We start from the raw sequence: 18,919 nt of genomic DNA, 5'->3' as shown, positions 1-18,919 counted from the left end.
ATACCCTGGAGTGAGCACTGATTGGCTAAAATGAAAGTGTGTCAAAAGAACTGAAATAAGGGGGCAGTTTGCAGAGGCTTAGATACAAGGTAATCACAGATGTAAAAAGTGTATTTCTATAACTGTGTTGGTTATGCAAAACTGGGGAATGGGTAATAAAGGGATTATCTTTATTTTTCAACAACAACAATTCTGGTGTTGACTGTTCCTTTAATCATTCGTTAGGGGAGCTCACAGATAAAGACTTAGATCAAAGTAATCAATGTATTTTTATAGTTTTATACTTATACCATCTAATCTGAAATTTGGTATTATTGTTCCAATTAATATTAAAAGGGAGAGTCTGAATTGGATTAGTTAAAGGGACAGTATACTCCAGAATTGTTATTATTTAAAAATATAGATAATCTCTTAATTACCCATTCCCCAGTTTTGCATAACCAACACTGCTATATTAATACACTTTTTACCTCTATGATTACCTTATATCTAAGCCTCTGCAGACTGCCCCCTTATTTCAGTTCTTTTGGCAGACTTGCATTTTAGCCAATCAGTGCTAACTCCTAGGTAACTCCATGGGAGTAAGCATAATGTTATCTATATGGCACACATAAACTAGCGCTGTCTACCTGTGAAAAACTGTAAAAATGCACTGAGATAAGAGGCGGCCTTCAACAGCTTAGAAATTAGCATATGAGCCTACCTAGGTTTAGCTTTCAACAAAGAATACCAAGGGAACAAAGCAAATTGTATGATACAAAGTAAAAGTACAAAGAAAGTTGTTTAAAATTGCATGCCCTATCTGAATCATGAAAGTTTAATTTTGACTAGTCTGTCCTTTTAAAATATGAATGTTTTGGATGAGTTTGAAAAATAGCTAAATTGGTTTATATGGCCCGTACAAGGGATTATTTTAAAATTATAGTGGACCGAAGCTTTTAATAAGATTTAATAAGATAAGATTAATAGCTCCAGATTTAAAATAGGAAAAAAGAAATTTGAGAATTTTTAGATTTAATTAGGGAATTAAAACTGAATTTTGTTTGTATGGTTTAAGCACAAACAAATCTGTAGATAAAATAATATCCATATTTAGGTTGTTTATGTATACATTTTGACTGTTTTTGTAATTTGTAAAGCCTCTGTTTTATGTGATGTCATTATGAAAAGAAAAACTGGTATTAATATTTCTATGAACAGGTTAATGAAGTGACAGTGTTTTTGTTTACTTTACTTCCATTACTGGTACAGGGTTTAGATTTCTTATGTATATTTTTGTTAGGTAATTTCATTATCAAAAGGAAAACTGTTATCAAAATTGCTGCAAGTTAGGCCATGGTTAATACTCAATGCTATTGAATGCGCCATGCTGTTGGTTCGGTTCCCAGCAAAAGCACTTGACTTTTTAAAAATAATTCATATATCTTTTGCTATTTTACTTTAGTACAAAAGGAAAAACATCTATCAAGTTTACTGCAAGAAGGTTAGCAAAGGGCAAATGTTTTAGACACATTTTTGGAAATAAATGGATCATCAGGGGTCATACTGAAGTCTTCTAATCCTACAAAGTGTTCACAAGGTAAGTGGAATAAATATTGGTACTTATGCTTTACAGAGAAGGTCTACAGTTCAAATACCACTAACCTTTTGGATATAAGACTGTGTTAAAATGTTTTGTGTCCATAGGGATATTTTTTATCTTGTATGTCTTAAAATAGCCTGGGAATTCATAGACAAATAAATGAGCGATTTTTGGGACATTTACAATGATATATTGGAAACATTATTGATATATTGGGGGAAAAAATAATTGACAGCTGCAAAGACAGTAGACTATTCAGCTACATTTTACAAACCTGAGAAATAAAATATCTGTATACTGTCTCCATACTTATAAGAAAAAATGTTACCCTTACCTGTGATGCTTCAAAAATCAGTTATACTGTGTTTTACATGCATTGATGCGTTTTCTCTGCAACCTTCATAGAACGTTGTTAATGACAACAGGGGTGGTGGGTTCATTTATGCCTCACCCAATGATGCTTTCAGGGACATACAAGTGAGGGGCTGCTAGGTAATCTGCAAACAATCACAATCTTAAAGGGACAGTGAACACCTTGAGAATTTTGTATAATATGTTTAGTTATGCATGATTAAAAAACTTATATGTTTTCATTGAGCAATTTCTAATTCTCAGAACATGAAACACAGGACATAAAGGTGGTAATGTATTCTGAAAATGTTTCTGTCAAACAACAATGAATTCAGTAGTTCATTGCCAGATTTAAAGAATACCTAGATTTATTATCACATAATATTCCATCCAAGAGTAGGGCGCATCCTTGACATGACCATTCTAACAAACACATCTTATAGGTAGCATAAAGCTAACATATCTACTACTCATTTCCTATTTATTACACCCACAGCCCCCATTTATGAAGCTGAGAAAACAGCTCAGCTTTTAAGGTTTTTAAAACTGCAACTACTAAGCCTCTCTGCCACCTAAAGTGTGGCGGAGGGAAATCAGATCATCCTGATCCTCTCCGATTCAGATGACTGACAGTCCCTGCTCATGAGCAAGAGGCAGCTTTTGCAATGTTACATTTGGACAGCTTATGCTGTGCCCCCTTCCCTACTGTGAGGCCTGAACATTAATAAATGGGGCACAATTAGTAAGTGGTATACCACCATTCCGCTATAAATTAACCATTCCCTTATGATTAGAGAAATCGAAACCACTATCCTATAAAGTCACCATCTGTGGTAACATAATAAAAACCCCACAACATATAAATGACTAATAACCTTATATAAAACCATACATGTAGACCATATCTTTTCAAATAACTGCATGTACAAAACTATGTAACACAATAGAACCACACAGTAAAATAGCGTAACATAAAATATTAAATAAGGTCTCTTCTACAGAGACCTACTGAAACTATTGGAGCTATCTCCAATAAATCATGTGTGAATCTTACCTTCATATATAAATATTTATTCTAAAACATTACAACACTAGTATTCTTTTTCTAAGACATAACACACTATTAATCTTCTATACAAAAATAAAATAAAAAGAATCTCTATAAAAGCATCTCTTTAATATGAAGTGAATTCCTTGAGGAGGCCATATAAAAACAAATAGAGACCTAAGTTTATATATCCAGAATGTTTCTAGCTGCCATAATCTCTTTTCTCTTTCCTCTATTATACATATATATATAAATACCTTCAATAGGTGCAATAGTAACCAAACCACACTTGCTTTTATGATGATATAAAATATGTTTAGAAACACTATGAACGCTGACTACAATCCTTTAAAAAGGCTTATTAAATAATTTATCTAAAAACAATCCCAATATAATTTAATGGTGTATTTTGTAAAAAAATAGGTAATAATCATAATTGGATAAGCTTTTCTAAAGGATCAGGATCTACCCCAATGTTGTAAATATACCTTTTTATATATATATATAAAAAAAAAAGCATTTATGGAACATCATAGAAATACATTTGGAAGGTTTTTTTGTATACTCTGTGTGAATCAAGTTTCATGAAACATTTTTATAAATATAATATAATATAAATATAAACATATATAATATAAACATTATGGGCCAGATCCGATATGCAATTTTGCGCGGGTTTGGTATCCTATATACGGCGTAACCTAGAAGTTACGCTCGTATATTTCTGCCTTTGCCCGTAGTTTTTTTGGCCATAGGCAGGTATACCAAATCCGTGCAGTTTGGTATCCAATATACAGCGTAAGGACTTACGTGGCGAAAATGGAGAAATCTTACTCCATTTTCACCTTGCCACAAAATGCAGCCGTAGTAAGCCTTACGCTGTCTATTGGAGCCCCGTAACTCCCTAAACTACCTGCTAAATAAAACCTAACACCTAACGCATACGCAATGTCTATCTACCTGTCAACCGCGATCTGCTAAATAAAACCTAACACCTAACGCATGCGCAATATCTATCTACCTGTCAACCGCGATCCCCCGCTGCAATCCCTAATAAAGTATTTAACCCCTAAACTGCCGCTCCCAGACCCCGCCGCCACCTACATTAAATGTCTAACCCCCTAATGTGATCCCCCTACACCGGTGCCAGCTACATTACATACCCCCTAATGTGAGCCCCTTACACCGCCGCCATCTACCTTACCTACCCCCTAAAGTGAGCCCCTACCCCACCGCCATCTACCTTACCTACCCCCTAAAGTGAGCCCCTACCCCGCCGCCATCTACCTTACCTACCCCCTAAAGTGAGCCCCTACCCCGCCGCCATCTACCTTACCTACCCCCTAAAGTGAGCTCCTACCCCGCCACCATCTATTTTAAAAATATTAACCCCTAATTTAATCCCCCTACACCGCCGCCACCTATATTAAACACATTAATCCCTAATTTAATCCCCCTACACCGCCGCCACCTATATTAAACACATTAACCCATAATTTAATCCCCCTACACCGCCGCCAGCTATATTAACTATATTAACCCTAATTATATTAGGGTTAATATAGTTAATATAGTTATTATATTATATATATTAACTATATTAACCCTAATTATATTAGGGTTAATATAGTTAATATCGTTATTATATTATATATATATTAAGTATAATAACCCTATCTAACTCTAACATCCCTAACTAAATTCTTATTAAAATAAATCTAATTAATATTAATATTATTAATGAAAATATTCCTATTTAAATCTAAATACTTACCTATAAAATAAACCCTAAGATAGCTACAATGTAATTAATAATTACATTGTAGCTATTTTAGAGTTTATATTTATTTTACAGGTAACTTGGTATTTATTTTAACTAGGTACAATAGCTATTAAATAGTTAATAACTATTTAATAGCTACCTAGTTAAAATAATTACCAATTTACCTGTAAAATAAATCCTAACCTAAGTTACAAATACACCTACACTATCAATAAATTAAATAAACTTAGGTTAGGATTTGTTTTACAGGTAAATTGGTAATTATTTTAACTAGGTAGCTATTAAATAGTTATTAACTATTTAATAGCTATTGTACCTAGTTAAAATAAATACCAAGTTACCTGTAAAATAAATATAAACCCTAAAATAGCTACAATGTAATTATTAATTACATTGTAGCTATCTTAGGGTTTATTTTATAGGTAAGTATTTAGATTTAAATAGGAATATTTTAATTAATAATATTAATTAGATTTATTTTAATAAGAATTTAGTTAGGGCTGTTAGAGTTAGATAGGGTCATTATAATTAATATATATATATATTATAATAACAATATTAACTATATTAACCCTAATATAATTAGGGTTAATATAGTTAATATAGCTGGCGGCAGTGTAGGGGGATTAAATTAGGGGTTAATATTTTTAAAATAGATGGCGGCGGGGTAGGAGCTCACTTTAGGGGGTAGGTAAGGTAGATGGCGGCGGTGTAAGGGGCTCACTTTATGGGGTAGGTAAGGAAGATTGCGGCGGGGTAGGAGCTCACTTTAGGGGGTAGGTAAGGTAGATGGCGGCGGTGTAAGGGGCTCGCTTAAGGGGGTAGGTAAGGTAGATGGCGGCGGGGTAGGGGCTCACATTAGGGGGTTATAGATTAAATATAGCTTGCGGCGGGGTCCGGGAGCGGCGGTTTAGGGGTTAATAACTTTATTAGGTGGCGGCGGGGTCCGGGAGTGGCGGTTTAGGGGTTAATACATTTTTTATTGTTAGGATAGTGAGGGGGGATAGCGGATAGAGGGTTAGACGTGTCGGGCTATGTTTGGGAGGCGTGTTAGACAGTACGGGAGATTTAATAATTTAGTCAGGTTTTGTAGGCGCCGGCAGTTTCTAAAGTGCCGTAAGTCACTGGCGACTCCAGAAATTTGTACGTACGCAGATTTCTGGACATCGCTGGTTTGTCAGACTTACGGCACTTTAGCCTCTGACGGCGCCGTATATGGGATAGCTCGAGTTGCGAGCTGAAACTACGGGCGGCGGGGGTTCCCTCGCTTGCGCCGCAAACTACAATGTATATCAGATCGCGCCCTATAAAGGAAAAGTAAAGTCAAAATTAGACTTTCAGGATTCAGAGCATACAATTCTAAACAATTTTCTAATTTACTTCTATTACATAACTTTTGGTATCCTTTGTAGAAAAGCATACCTAGGTAGGTTTAGGAGCAGCAATGCACTACTGGGAGCTAGCTGCTGATTGGTGGCTGCACATATATGACTCTTCTCATTGGCTCACCAGATGTGTTCATCTAGCTCTCAGAAGTGCATTGCTGCTCCTTCCGCAAAGGATACCAAGAGAATAAAACAAATTTGATAACAGAAGTAAAATGGAAAAGTTTTTTAAAATTATATGCTGTATCTAAATCATGAAATATAAATTTGGGGGTTCATATGCATTTTATTATGCATAGTAAAAAAAAAAAAACTTTAAATTTAGTTTATTTTTATCTGAAAAAAAGCCTATACTACAGACTTTACAATCCTTATCCTGATAGATATCTGTCTCAAATTGATAAGGTGATAAGATAAGGTAATGTGAAACAATGCCAGTTCTGCTTTATATGAAAAATTTCAAATCAGGCAAGTAGTGAGGGGAAGAATTTGCACCTTAAAAAAGCAACAACTGCAGCATACACAGTGTTAATTTATTTAGAAAGTTGTCACGCTCAGTTGGCATGTTAATTAAGGTGTTTTATGTCCCTTGAAACCAAGAGATATTATCATACACATCACAAAGGTATAATAAAAAAAGAATAAGAAATAAAATCAGCATACTGATATATGCAGAACTATAGCTAGTGTATCCATATTTAATGTACATCTGATATTTTGGTGACTCATCTTCCTCTTTCTGACAAAAATACACCTTTCAGCTTCACAATCCATCATCTTTGCAAACAGCCTCCTTTTTACAAAACCTTTAACTCATTTTTTATATATATACCCTACAGGTCTAAAACTGATATTAGATAGGATTGATGTGACCTCCTGAGCGGATGAAACTTTTAATACAAACGTTGCAAGAAAACAAAGCAGATTATTATTTGCACAGGGATATTGGAAAATTCAATGCAAGCTGACCTAGAAAGCCTTAACAATAATTAATACAGAACACAATTATACTACTCTGGTGAACATTATATTGTTCATCAGTTTTTAATTTCCCAAGGAAACAGCAAACTGGGAACAAAAACAACAACTCTGAATAACTGGCAAACAAGCAAATCCTAACACACATCCTGGTGAAAAGAAGATATAAATAATCTCCCCTTTTTCTTAATAGCCCCAGTTTATTTTCGAAAATGAGGCGCCCACCAGGTTTGAGAGTAGGGTTTTCAAAAGTGCTTCGCGGGCGCGCAGTCTAGTCACAGCGTTCCCGATCGCACCATTAAACTGAATGTAGCTTGCTCCCGCTCTAGCCTGGTAGCGGGAGCGAGCTACATTCAGTTCAATGACACGATCGGGCACGCTGTGACTAGACTGCGCCCGCGAAGCTCTTTTGAAAAACAAGACCCGCTCAGTAGAGCCTAGAGCGAAGTCCAATTTTGGAATAAAAAATCTGGAAATGCTTTTGATTTATAAAGTTGCCGCTAAGAAAATGTTATTTAATTCTGCACATTATTTTGTAAGTCATGAATAAATATTTGAAAATGTTTTACTACTGCTATTTCATAAACATGATAAAAAAAAAATGATTACTGTGTCCCTTTAAAAAAAAAATTTTAATACAATATTTATCTTTTGCTAAGTGATGTTATTATGTAAAGTAAAACTTAGAAAGTTATTATTACCATGTTTACGTGATATGTTTATTAAGAGGTGCATGAAAGGGCACAATTTGAATGTCTTGTATTTTGAGTAAATCTAGTTTAATTCATACTACGGGCACTACTTTATATATATATATAGTTGAATTCATCCTGTAGTTGTTGCTTTCAGTATGGTATTGTTATTGTCTTGTATGCTGACGGCTATTGATTCAGTTCACAGTAGGGACACCATTTAGTAAATGTGTCTTACATTACAGCTCATAATGAATTGCTGTGAACAAATAAGTATTCACAGATTAGATGACATAAACATGTGTGTACCTGTCCTCTATAGAGAAGGAAATGATTATTGCAACCTATTTTATCTATATATGTAGAAAAAAAGGTCATTAAGCACCTTCTAACTACAAGACATTTATGTTGTCTTCAAATAGAATAACGTCAGCCAAGTCAAAACATTTTTTTAAAATAAATTAACATATTGTTTGCTGCAACTGTTTTTCAATAGCCATACTCCTCCCACCACTTGCAATATTTGGAGGAGCCAATCTAGGCTTGCTTTTGTAGAAGACAAGCTAGCCACAGTTACTTTATTGATCACCTGACAAATATTTATTAACGGTACATGCAATTTTAAACAACTTTCTAATTTACTTTTATTATCAAATTTTCTTTGGTCTCTTGGTATCTTTTGTTGAAAAGCAGGTTACGTAATCTCAGGAGTGTCTTCATGTCTGGAGCACTATATGGCAGCAGTTTTGCAAGAATGGTATCTGTTTGCAAGAGCACTAGATGGCAGCACTATTTCCTGTCATGTAGCGCTCTAGACTAGATGACTACCTAGGTATCTCTTCAACACAGAATATCATTAGAACAAAGCAAGTTTGATAATAGAAGTAGATTGGAAACTTTTTAAAAATAGTATGGTCTGTCTGAGTCACAAAATAAAATTGGGTTCATTTGCCTTTAAGCCAATATTAAAGGATCATTAAAAATGACATTTCAACAAATCGCAATTTTTTTTGTTATTGCAAGTGAAATATTATTGCCATATACATTCATGATTTACTTTGCTGCCTTTTGCTGTAAAATACATCTAAAACTACTAGGCCCCAGCAACAAATTGAATCCATTATCCGATTGGTTGTGCATCTGGTGACCTCATTCGGACAGAATACGTTTGCGACGGATAATAATCTGACAGACAAATGTCCTTCGGATAACTATCTGGTCTGCCCGAGAACCTTTAAAAGCACATCATAGGGGGTGGGACCCATGGTTAGGTTCCCAGGGGCGGTTGCAGATTAGAACAGAACTCTCTGGAACGTATCTGCCCTTGGCCGTTAATGCATGATCTGATTGGTCCGTGTCTCCGTGAGGTCACCGGATGCACAGCCAATCTGATAATGGATTCTATTTGTTGCTAGCGCCTCGTCTAAAAATTGTGCTTGTTCAACTTTCTCCCAGTGAGATTTGGGTTAATACTTTTACGCAATGTATGCAATTGCAGTGGTCATACTTGGTTGTTTAGGTGTGAATATTATTGTAAATACATAAATTTATATATTTGTATTTAGTTATTAGATGGAGAATAGAAAGGAGTATATGCCTGTCTAATATCTGTTAAAGGGATATTGGATATTGGATATTGAACCCACATTTTTTTCTTTTGTGATTCAAGTATAGCATGCAATTTCTAATTTATCAATTTTTCTTCGTACTTTTGGTATCTTTATTTAAAAAATCAGGAATGCAAGCTTACAAGTTGGCCCATTTTTGGTTCAGCATTGGATAGAGTTTGCTGATTGCTGACTACATTTAGCCCTAGTGGAGGGCAGTGACAACCCAGGATGTCTAGACACCATGAGCGAAAATCTCTGATCTAAGTTGTTCTTGTTTACTTGGCTCAAAAACAAAACAGTATAAAAAAAGGGGATATGCCAGAACATTTTTCTGTCAGGAATATTAAATAATAATAACTAAATCGATTTAATGAATTTATTAAACCATGTTTCCATGTTTTAATACATTATTCTAGAAAATTGTCAATATGTGATGTGTGTAGTAACATATATATATATATATATATATATATATATATATATATATATATATATATATATATATATATATTCGTTTCTTTCAAAGTTGCTGAAATAAACTTAGCATTAACAGTGTTTTATATTTTAGTAAAAGATGACTGCCTTTTTGACTGTGGGAACAGGGACTTACAATCTTAAAATTAGAGACACACGCACACATTCACACACACATTCAACACACTCACACACACATACAAACACACAGACACACACACATACAAACACACACATAGATACAAACACATACAACACACACACACACACACACACATACAAACACACACACACACACACATACAAACACACACACACATACAACACACATACAACACACACACACACATACAAACACACACATACATACAAACACACACACACATACAACACACACACATACACACACACACACATACAAACACACACATACATACAAACACACACACACATACAACACACACACACATACAAACACACACACACATACAAACACACAAATACATACAAACACACACACACACATACAAACACACACACACACAACACACGCACACATATACAAACACACACAAATACATACAAACACACACACATACAACACACACACACACAACACACACACACAGACACACATACAAGCACACACACATACATACACACACACACACATACACATACAAACACACACACATACAGTATATACATATATACACACACACATATTTACACACAAACATACACATACAAACACACACACATATACAAATATACGCACACACAAACATATACATACACACACACACATATAAATATATATATATATATATATATATATATATATATATATATATATATATATATATATATATATATATACATACAATATATATATATATATATACACACACACATATGCACATACAAACACACACAAATAAACACACACACACACACCTATATACACACACACATATACACACACAAACATACACATACATACAAACATACACAAATATACATACACACACATATACACGGTCTAGCTCTCGTGATAGTTCTGATCCGGATAATGGCCAGGGAGCCACTGAAGGATCCTCAAGGGGGGTCACAACACACTCTAGAGGAAGCAGAGGATACCAACAGTGGGATAATTGCAAAAACACTGCTGCATCATTACCACCTAGCTCTGGAAATCATTTTTTAGGCCGAGGCAGAGGCCGCACATGAGGAGGGGGGCATAGCCCACCGCCCTCTGATACAGTTGTAACAACAAGCATGGTTGATGTAAAACATATGACGGTTTCCGGTGAGAAGGCGGAGCTCTGACATAGGTGCTCCAGGTCGGCGTTCAGGCCGATGGTGGCTATCCTAGCCTTCACTCTTTGCCCATTGTATCCGTGAGGACTCGGGCGTACCGCTTGGCACGATACCGCCAGCAGAAGGGAAACCACAGTTGCTGTCTACGCTGTGGTGAAACCGCATCTACGCTATACCCGCTGGGAAAGATGACAAGAATCCCCAAGGAGCCCTAAGTGATCTTTACACCGCTGACTGTCTCAACTTACCCGGCTTGCGGCTGTCCTTTTGGCTCTGCGGAGCAACAGGGGAGGAGGTGTCGAGGAGGCGGAGTGGTGCTGTTGGAGTGACAGGTGTGTCGGCCCTGTGTATCAGCAGTCCCGGAGGGGTTTCTTTGAGTGCTCACATCGGCACAGAGGAAGTTATGCCGGGTTTGTGAGGCGGGCTCACTGTCGGATGCGGGAGCGCCGCTCGGGGGCGAGTAAAGGGTCCCGAGCGTTTTGCCCCTGCAGGGCAGTGGAGTCGTGGACTCAGTCGCAAGTGGTCCAGCACCTGCCGCCGACTTCGCTGGGTAAAGTTACAAGGCATCAGGGTTTGGCAATCCAAGCTTTTCTCTACTCTACCTGTACTGCTCCTCCGGTTTGGAGCGCTCCTAGCTGGGTGCCAGCATTTCCAGGGTCGGCTCAGCTCCTGTTTTATCCCGCAGCTATCGAAGGATACAGACTCTCTCCAGGTGTCCTGTTTTTTGCTCTTGGTTATACGGAGCACAGAGGTGACATTTTCAAGATCTTTAACTGTTAATCTGTCTGCTTCCTCAAACTTTTGTTGATTTAAAGCTTAAATCATATCTGTGAACTGTTTAAGGCAGCCTTGAATCTCAGGAGGCTCTGTGAACTCTCAATGGACATAGCTTGGGGTTTAATCAGTCCAGGGGTTTTTACCCAGGGGCCTGTTTAAGTTTGATGTTGTTCACTCTCTTTTCTCTGCAGGTTTAGCAGGACAATGATTCTGTTTAAATTTGTTTGTATTGCCATGTATGCGAGAGTATAACTGGTTGTGCCTGGTTTTGACCCCAATTTTTTATCTCTTACTGGTTGCTTAAAGGGACAGTATACTGTAAAAAAGTTTTTCCCTTAATGTGTTTACAATTGCTTTTTTTACCAACTGCAGAGTAAAAAAATTATGAAAATGAGCTTTTTAAGGTTTATTTCTGTATATTAAAGCTCTGATTTTGTGTTTTGAAGCCACAGCCTAATAAAATATGTTGAGCTTGTAGGTATAATCAGATCTCATTACTGTATCACATTGTGCACATATACCTGCTTCTTTATCTTATATCTGTCCTTAAAACAATCACCAGTACTTTGAGAGAACAATGGAAAATCAACATTTTATTACCTTCACTCTGCTTTATCACACTGGGAGTGTAATTTCTTCTGCTGGCTGTGTTTACAAAGCATATCTATAGCTGGTACGCGCGGCCACAAACTTTCAGAATAGGTGGGGATACCACATGCTAAATTAACAATTTCAAATGCCAATATAAGGGTAAAGGAGCTACTTGTAAACAATTTGATACACTCCAGCAGGTAAAGTGGATCATTGGGAACAAATTAAAGGGGAGAACATTTTTGAGTAAACTGTCCCTTTAAGTTATTAAGTCTCAGGCATTTCTCACAGGGTCTAGGCCCTCGTCACTGCACGTTTATAGAGTATATCACCATTGCACCTGGTATAGGTTCTATATTGTAAAACCCTCTTATTATATCTTTTCTGTATTTTGATCTAATGTAACACATCAGTTCACGTTCACCCACATAGGTGTATACAAAAAAAAAAAAAAAAAAAGGAAAAAAAGAGGTTAAATTGAATAGTACCCAGAGGTTAAATTGAATAGTACCCAGTTGCGCCTGGAGGATCTTGAGGATCGCTCCAGGCGCCCAAGAGGTTAAATTGAATAGTACCCAGTTGCGCCTGGAGGATCTTGAGGATCGCTCCAGGCGCAACAACATTAGGATTATAGGCCTACCCGAATCCCCAGAGTTTGAGGATCTCATTAAATTCACCTCCTCAACTCTCCCCCAGTCTATTGGTATAGCACCTCATTCCCTCCCTCTAGCAATTGAGAGGGCCCACAGAGTGGGTCCCAGAAGAGAGTCAGCTAGTGGTCCGGTTAAACCCAGGATGTGCATTTTCAAGCTTTTAAAGTTCCAGGACAAGCTTGAGGTTCTTAAGTTAGCTAAGAAAGCTGGTACATTAGAATTCGGGAACAGCAAGATTTTGCAGTTCCAGGACTTCTCGGCGGAAACTTCCGCTCGTAGAAGACTCATGGCCCCTTATTTTTCCCAGTTGATTAACAAAGGTATCAAAGCTAGTTTATTTTATCCTGCTAAAATCATAGTGGAAAATAAGGGAGCCAAATTTATTTTCAACGAAGTTTCTGAGATTAAAGAATTTATGAGAACCCTAGAGTCTTAGGTATAGGTCTGCCTGTGAGCTGGTCGACGGGTAGCAGGTTACTTGGGACTCTAGGTCAGGTTTATAGAATCTCCTTGGTGAGTTTGATTTTTTCCCTGTCAATTTTTTATTTGTTTTAATGTAAAGTTATGCTTAGTACTTGTATCTTGTTATTGTGTGAGAATTATGCAGTCTGTGATTTTGTTCACCAAAAAATCGCCAATAGCGAGATTTCTGATAATTATTTTACTTTGGATTGGTGGTTTTTTTTTTTTCTTCTCTCTCCCTCTCGCGCGTGTCCCCTCCCCCCCGGCTGTTACTTCCCGTTGTGGGTTCGATCAGGGCTACGTGTTCTAGATAGACTGGATAATAGCGGTGGGCTTTAAAATTCTCTCGTGGAATGTGGGAGGGATTTCCTCTCCTGCCAAGCGCAAATTAGTCATTAAAACACTGGCTTTAGAAAAAACAGATGTGGCTTTCTTAAAGTTGAGTTAGATCCCTCTGCTCGCTATATGTTATTACAGGTGATGATAAAATCTGTTAAATATATCTTCTGCAATATTTACGCCCCTAATAAATTTTCATTAACATTTTGGGATCAGATCCAAAATAAAATTTTTCCCTTTCAAAGGGAAAATTTGATTATCTGTGGGGATTTTAATATAACCATGTGCCCAGAATTAGATCGTGTTTCAAAAAAGAATTATGCTAAATATAAGTACCACGCCAAATATTTTAAAAGATTTTGTAGCAAATTGACTTTGACTGATATTTGGCGTATCCAAAATCCTGTAGTCAGAGCTTTCACGTGCGAGTCCAAAGCGCATAGGACTTTTTCGAGGATTGACCTCTTTCTAATTTCTGAATCATTGACAGTTTATCAGTTTAAAACGGGAATTGGTGAGTTTCTGATATCGGATCATGCCATAATTTCTTTATCCCTTCTTAATACTCATGAGGCACGCCCATCAGTCCAGGCCTTTGGCTTCCCTCGTTTCTTATATACTAATCCAAGATTTATTCCTTGGATTAAGAGTATCTGGGACGAGTACGTATCATTTAACTCGAACTACAGTCACAAGATGGAGGTCTTTTGGGAGGCTGCCAAAGCCGTGATTCGGGGTGAAATCATAGCCTATATGAGTTCTCGCTCGAAAAAAATCAAGGAACAGGAGAGTTCTTTTGCTGTTAAAGCTAGAGCGGCTTACAGGAATATTCAGTTGGATCCTTCTCCAACGAATTGGGCAGTATATTTTGAGGCCAGAAAGGAAAGAGAGATTTTTTTAAAGCAGAAATCTATGGAGGAAGAGGTAAGATTGAATCTTAAATACAAGAGTTTTCACGGGTGCTCGGCGAAATACCTGGCTCGCCTTATCAAGAATAGAAAGAAGAGAAATTATATTGCAGTTATAAAAAAGGGCGAGGACAGGCTTTTTAAGCCAGCGGAGATCTCCTTGGCATTTTTTAATTATTACCAGTCACTGTATTCTTCGGTTAGCACCGATCAGGACAGTCAAAAGGATTTCTGGTCCGTTATTAATATCCCAAAGATTCAAGTAGATGAGTTGGCATTGCTGAATCAACCGATAACGCAAGAGGAGATTGGTATCGCTATTGATAAACTTAAGCTCAATAAAGCAGCTGGCCCAGACGGGCTCCCTGCTGAATTTTACAAATTATTAAAGGGAGAATTGTTGTTAGCACTGGAGGCCCTTTTTAATAATTATTGTGTTTCTGAAAATGGTATCTCAGAAAGCTTTGCAGCGGCCAATATTTCACTTATAGCTAAAAAAAACAAAAACCCAGAGGATATGGCCTCATATAGGCCAATATCAGTGCTTAATACTGATTATAAGATACTGGTTGGTATTATTGCCGCCAGATTGAATCGCTGTCTACAGAATTTGATTCATCAGGACCAGACCGGTTTTATGACTTCTAGGAACTTGTCGAGAAATATACGAAAGGTTATCACGTTCTTGGATTACATGTGGAATTTGGAACTAGAGCCCAGTAAGGCCGCATTCTCTGATTCAGCTGTGTTAACCTTGGATGCAGTCAAGGCCTTTGATTCCATTGTCTGGGAGCATTTATTTTGCTCATTGCAAAATTTTGGCTTTACTGGTAATTTTAATCGTTTTATCCATAAGATTTATTCCAAACCCATTTCTTTTCTTCTGGTCAATGGAATCTGTTCCCAGGAGATAGTCCTGCATCGTGGCACCAGGCAGGGGTGCCCTTTATCTCCTCTCTTGTTTAATGTGGCAGTAGAACCTTTAGCGGTTAGACTTCGTGATGCTTTGACGGGAATCTCCCTGGGCTCCCACTGTTTAAAAACTCTTCTTTATGCAGATGATATTCTGATATTTGTAGATAAGCCATCTCAATCTATCCCAGTAATTCTTCAACTTCTTGCCCAGTTTAGTTCCTTTTCCGGTTATGTGGTGAATCTGGAAAAAAATGAACTTATGTATATGGGTAATAGTTCGCCTCATTCTGGAAAGACTCCATTCAAAGTTGTTAATACAATTAAATACTTGGGGCTAGAGTTACACAAAAATCCTAAATTATGGTATGCCGTGAATTATGCCCCATTGTTTAAAAAAATTAAAACTGATCTTCAGCTTTGGGTATCTTATCCATTGTCAATTTCTGCGAAGGTGAACCTAATAAAAACGATTGTCTTCCCTCGTCTTTTGTATGTGCTACAGATATCTAGTTCAGACATTAAAAATTTATATGGTTATTTTTCTAAATTCATCTGGAAAGATAAAAAACCTAGGATTGCATTAGCCAAGCTCATGCAGAAACCAAACCGCGCTGGTTTAGCATTGCCTAATGTTAGGTTATACAATACTGCGGCCATGGTGAAATTTGCCATGGATTGGGTGGCGGAAACCAACTGGTTAGCGGTTAGTCAAGAAGAAGCTTTTTATATACGTCCATTCTTGCTTAGAGCTCTTTTACACTGTAATTCTAGACAGGCTTCCATCCAATATCTGTAGAATGTTATCATTCAAAAATGTTGTTATTGCTTGGCAGAGGTTCTGCATTTGTCTAGGATTAGATCCCTCTGTTTCGGAATATCTTCCTATCCAGGGAAATCCTAATTTCATACCTGATATATATATCACAAATCATGGGGAAATAAGGGGCTGACTCTAGTCAAGCAATTTTTGGGGGTTGACAATCAGATTCAAACAGCAGAATTTCTGTTTCAATCTTATGATCTTCCCAGGTCTGATCTGTTTGCTTATTTCCAGATCCGCCACTTTGTGCGTGAGCAGAATTGGGAAAGTAGTATGTTGGTAGAATGGTCTGATATCAGAACTTTAATTAAAAAATTTAGTACTGGAATCTCTTCTATCTCTCTAATGTATGACATCATGCTCTCTAAACAAAGTGATAAGTACTTGCAGAGTATTAGTAATTAGTTGTTGCCAGTTATTCCTGATATTACTGATGAGAGGATAATCCAGAGCTTCAACATGGTGTATAAGTGTAGGGTTTCGATGACCTGGAAGGAATCGCACGTGAAGCTCTTGAATAATTTTTATATGCATCTGCTTAAATTTAAAAATTCTCTGTTCCTGGACTAAATAATTGCCCTAGATGTTCTAATCCAAGGGCTGATTTATTCCACATGTTTTGGTTCTGTCCCAAAATCAACCAGTTGTGGCATAAAATTTGTTTTTGGTTTAATACTTTATATGATGTAAATCTTGTTTTAACACTACAGGACGTGATTTTATTAATTACAGCAGTAGATAGAAACTTTGCACCAGTGGTCCGTATTTTGAATACGATTATTTTGGCAGTGCGTCACCTTGTCCTTTTAAATGGGAAAGCGAAGGTAGCGCCGAGCCTTGCGAGGACTTTTAAAGAAATCCAAGGTCAAATTATATTTGAGTCATATCATCTTCCGGATGCCACTGAGAAGAGAATCGATGAGTTCTTTCAGGGATGGTTACCAATTATTATGTCCTATTCCGCTCGGCTCCAAAGGCAGATTCTTGCCCTGGTATGATCCACTGCTAGCTTTGCTGAACTAGTCCTGCTAGGGAAATTTCCGGCGTCCTGGATAAATTTGGGTCCGTGATTGGGTGGGTATCTGGACCAGAGCCCCGGGTGGGGAGACGGTCGTGAGGTGGTGCACGGGTGGGAGGTTGCGCGAGGGGTGGATTTAGTTTTTTTTTTTTTTGTTTTTTGTTTTTTGTTTTTTTTTTTCTTCCCTTTTCCTTATCACTGTGTTTTATGATAGTTCTGGAAATCAAAATAAGACATAGTGAGGACTTATCATGCAAATGTTTGTTTTCAGATTGTTCCTGCAGATTGAATGTGCATCTGCTTTATTTCTTTGTTTTTGTATATCAGAAAGTTTGTAATGTCTTATTTGGATCAATAAAAAAAAAGATTAAAAAAACAAAAAAACAAAAAAAACAAGCATGGTTTTTAACATCAGCAATCGTATACTAAACGAGGCAGAGACGAGCTTGCTAAATAAAGGACTATCATTTGTACCAGTCACCAAGAAAGAATTTGATCTATATATAGATATTCAAAAATTTGGGAGAAATCTCAGATTAAAGGAACACTTTGGTACTGGAAGTGACGATATAGATAGATTCAAACCGAAAGGGCGGTTTGACCCACATTCCAACAATGCCACCATTCAGACTGTCACTAATTTTCTATTGGAACAGATACCCAAAAGATCAGCTCAACGTTGGTCCGACAATTTGACCAAAGAGGAAAGACTTGCCATTGGTTCACTACAGAATGACTCTTCCATCGTCATACGCCTCACTGATAAAGGTGGGGGTATAGTAGTCATGAACACCACGGATTACAAGGCAGAGATCTTAAGACAACTATCGGATACAAATACATATCAACCTCTCCCTAGTGATCCCACGATATTACTCAAAGAAAATCAATGCCACTTTACAACAATGGTTAGTTGAGGGTCAGATTACACAGAACCACTATATCTTTTTAAAACAGGACTTTCCAGTGGTTCCCATATTGTACACACTTCCCAAGATACATAAGGACACACAAAACCCCCCTGGTAGGCCAATTGTGTCTGCCAGGGGTTTTCTGCTTCAGCCATTGGCAGAACATGTGGACTCCTTCTTGCAACCTTGGGTGAAGCAACAAAAGTCATACATACGTGACTCCACAGACTTTGTGTCTCATTTATTACAACTCACAGACATGAAACCGACGGACATTTTGGCCACACTTGATGTTTCAAGCT

This window comes from Bombina bombina, chromosome 1 (genome assembly GCF_027579735.1).
Source record: "Bombina bombina isolate aBomBom1 chromosome 1, aBomBom1.pri, whole genome shotgun sequence".
Lineage (NCBI taxonomy): Eukaryota > Metazoa > Chordata > Amphibia > Anura > Bombinatoridae > Bombina > Bombina bombina.
This window is presented reverse-complemented; position numbering follows the sequence as displayed.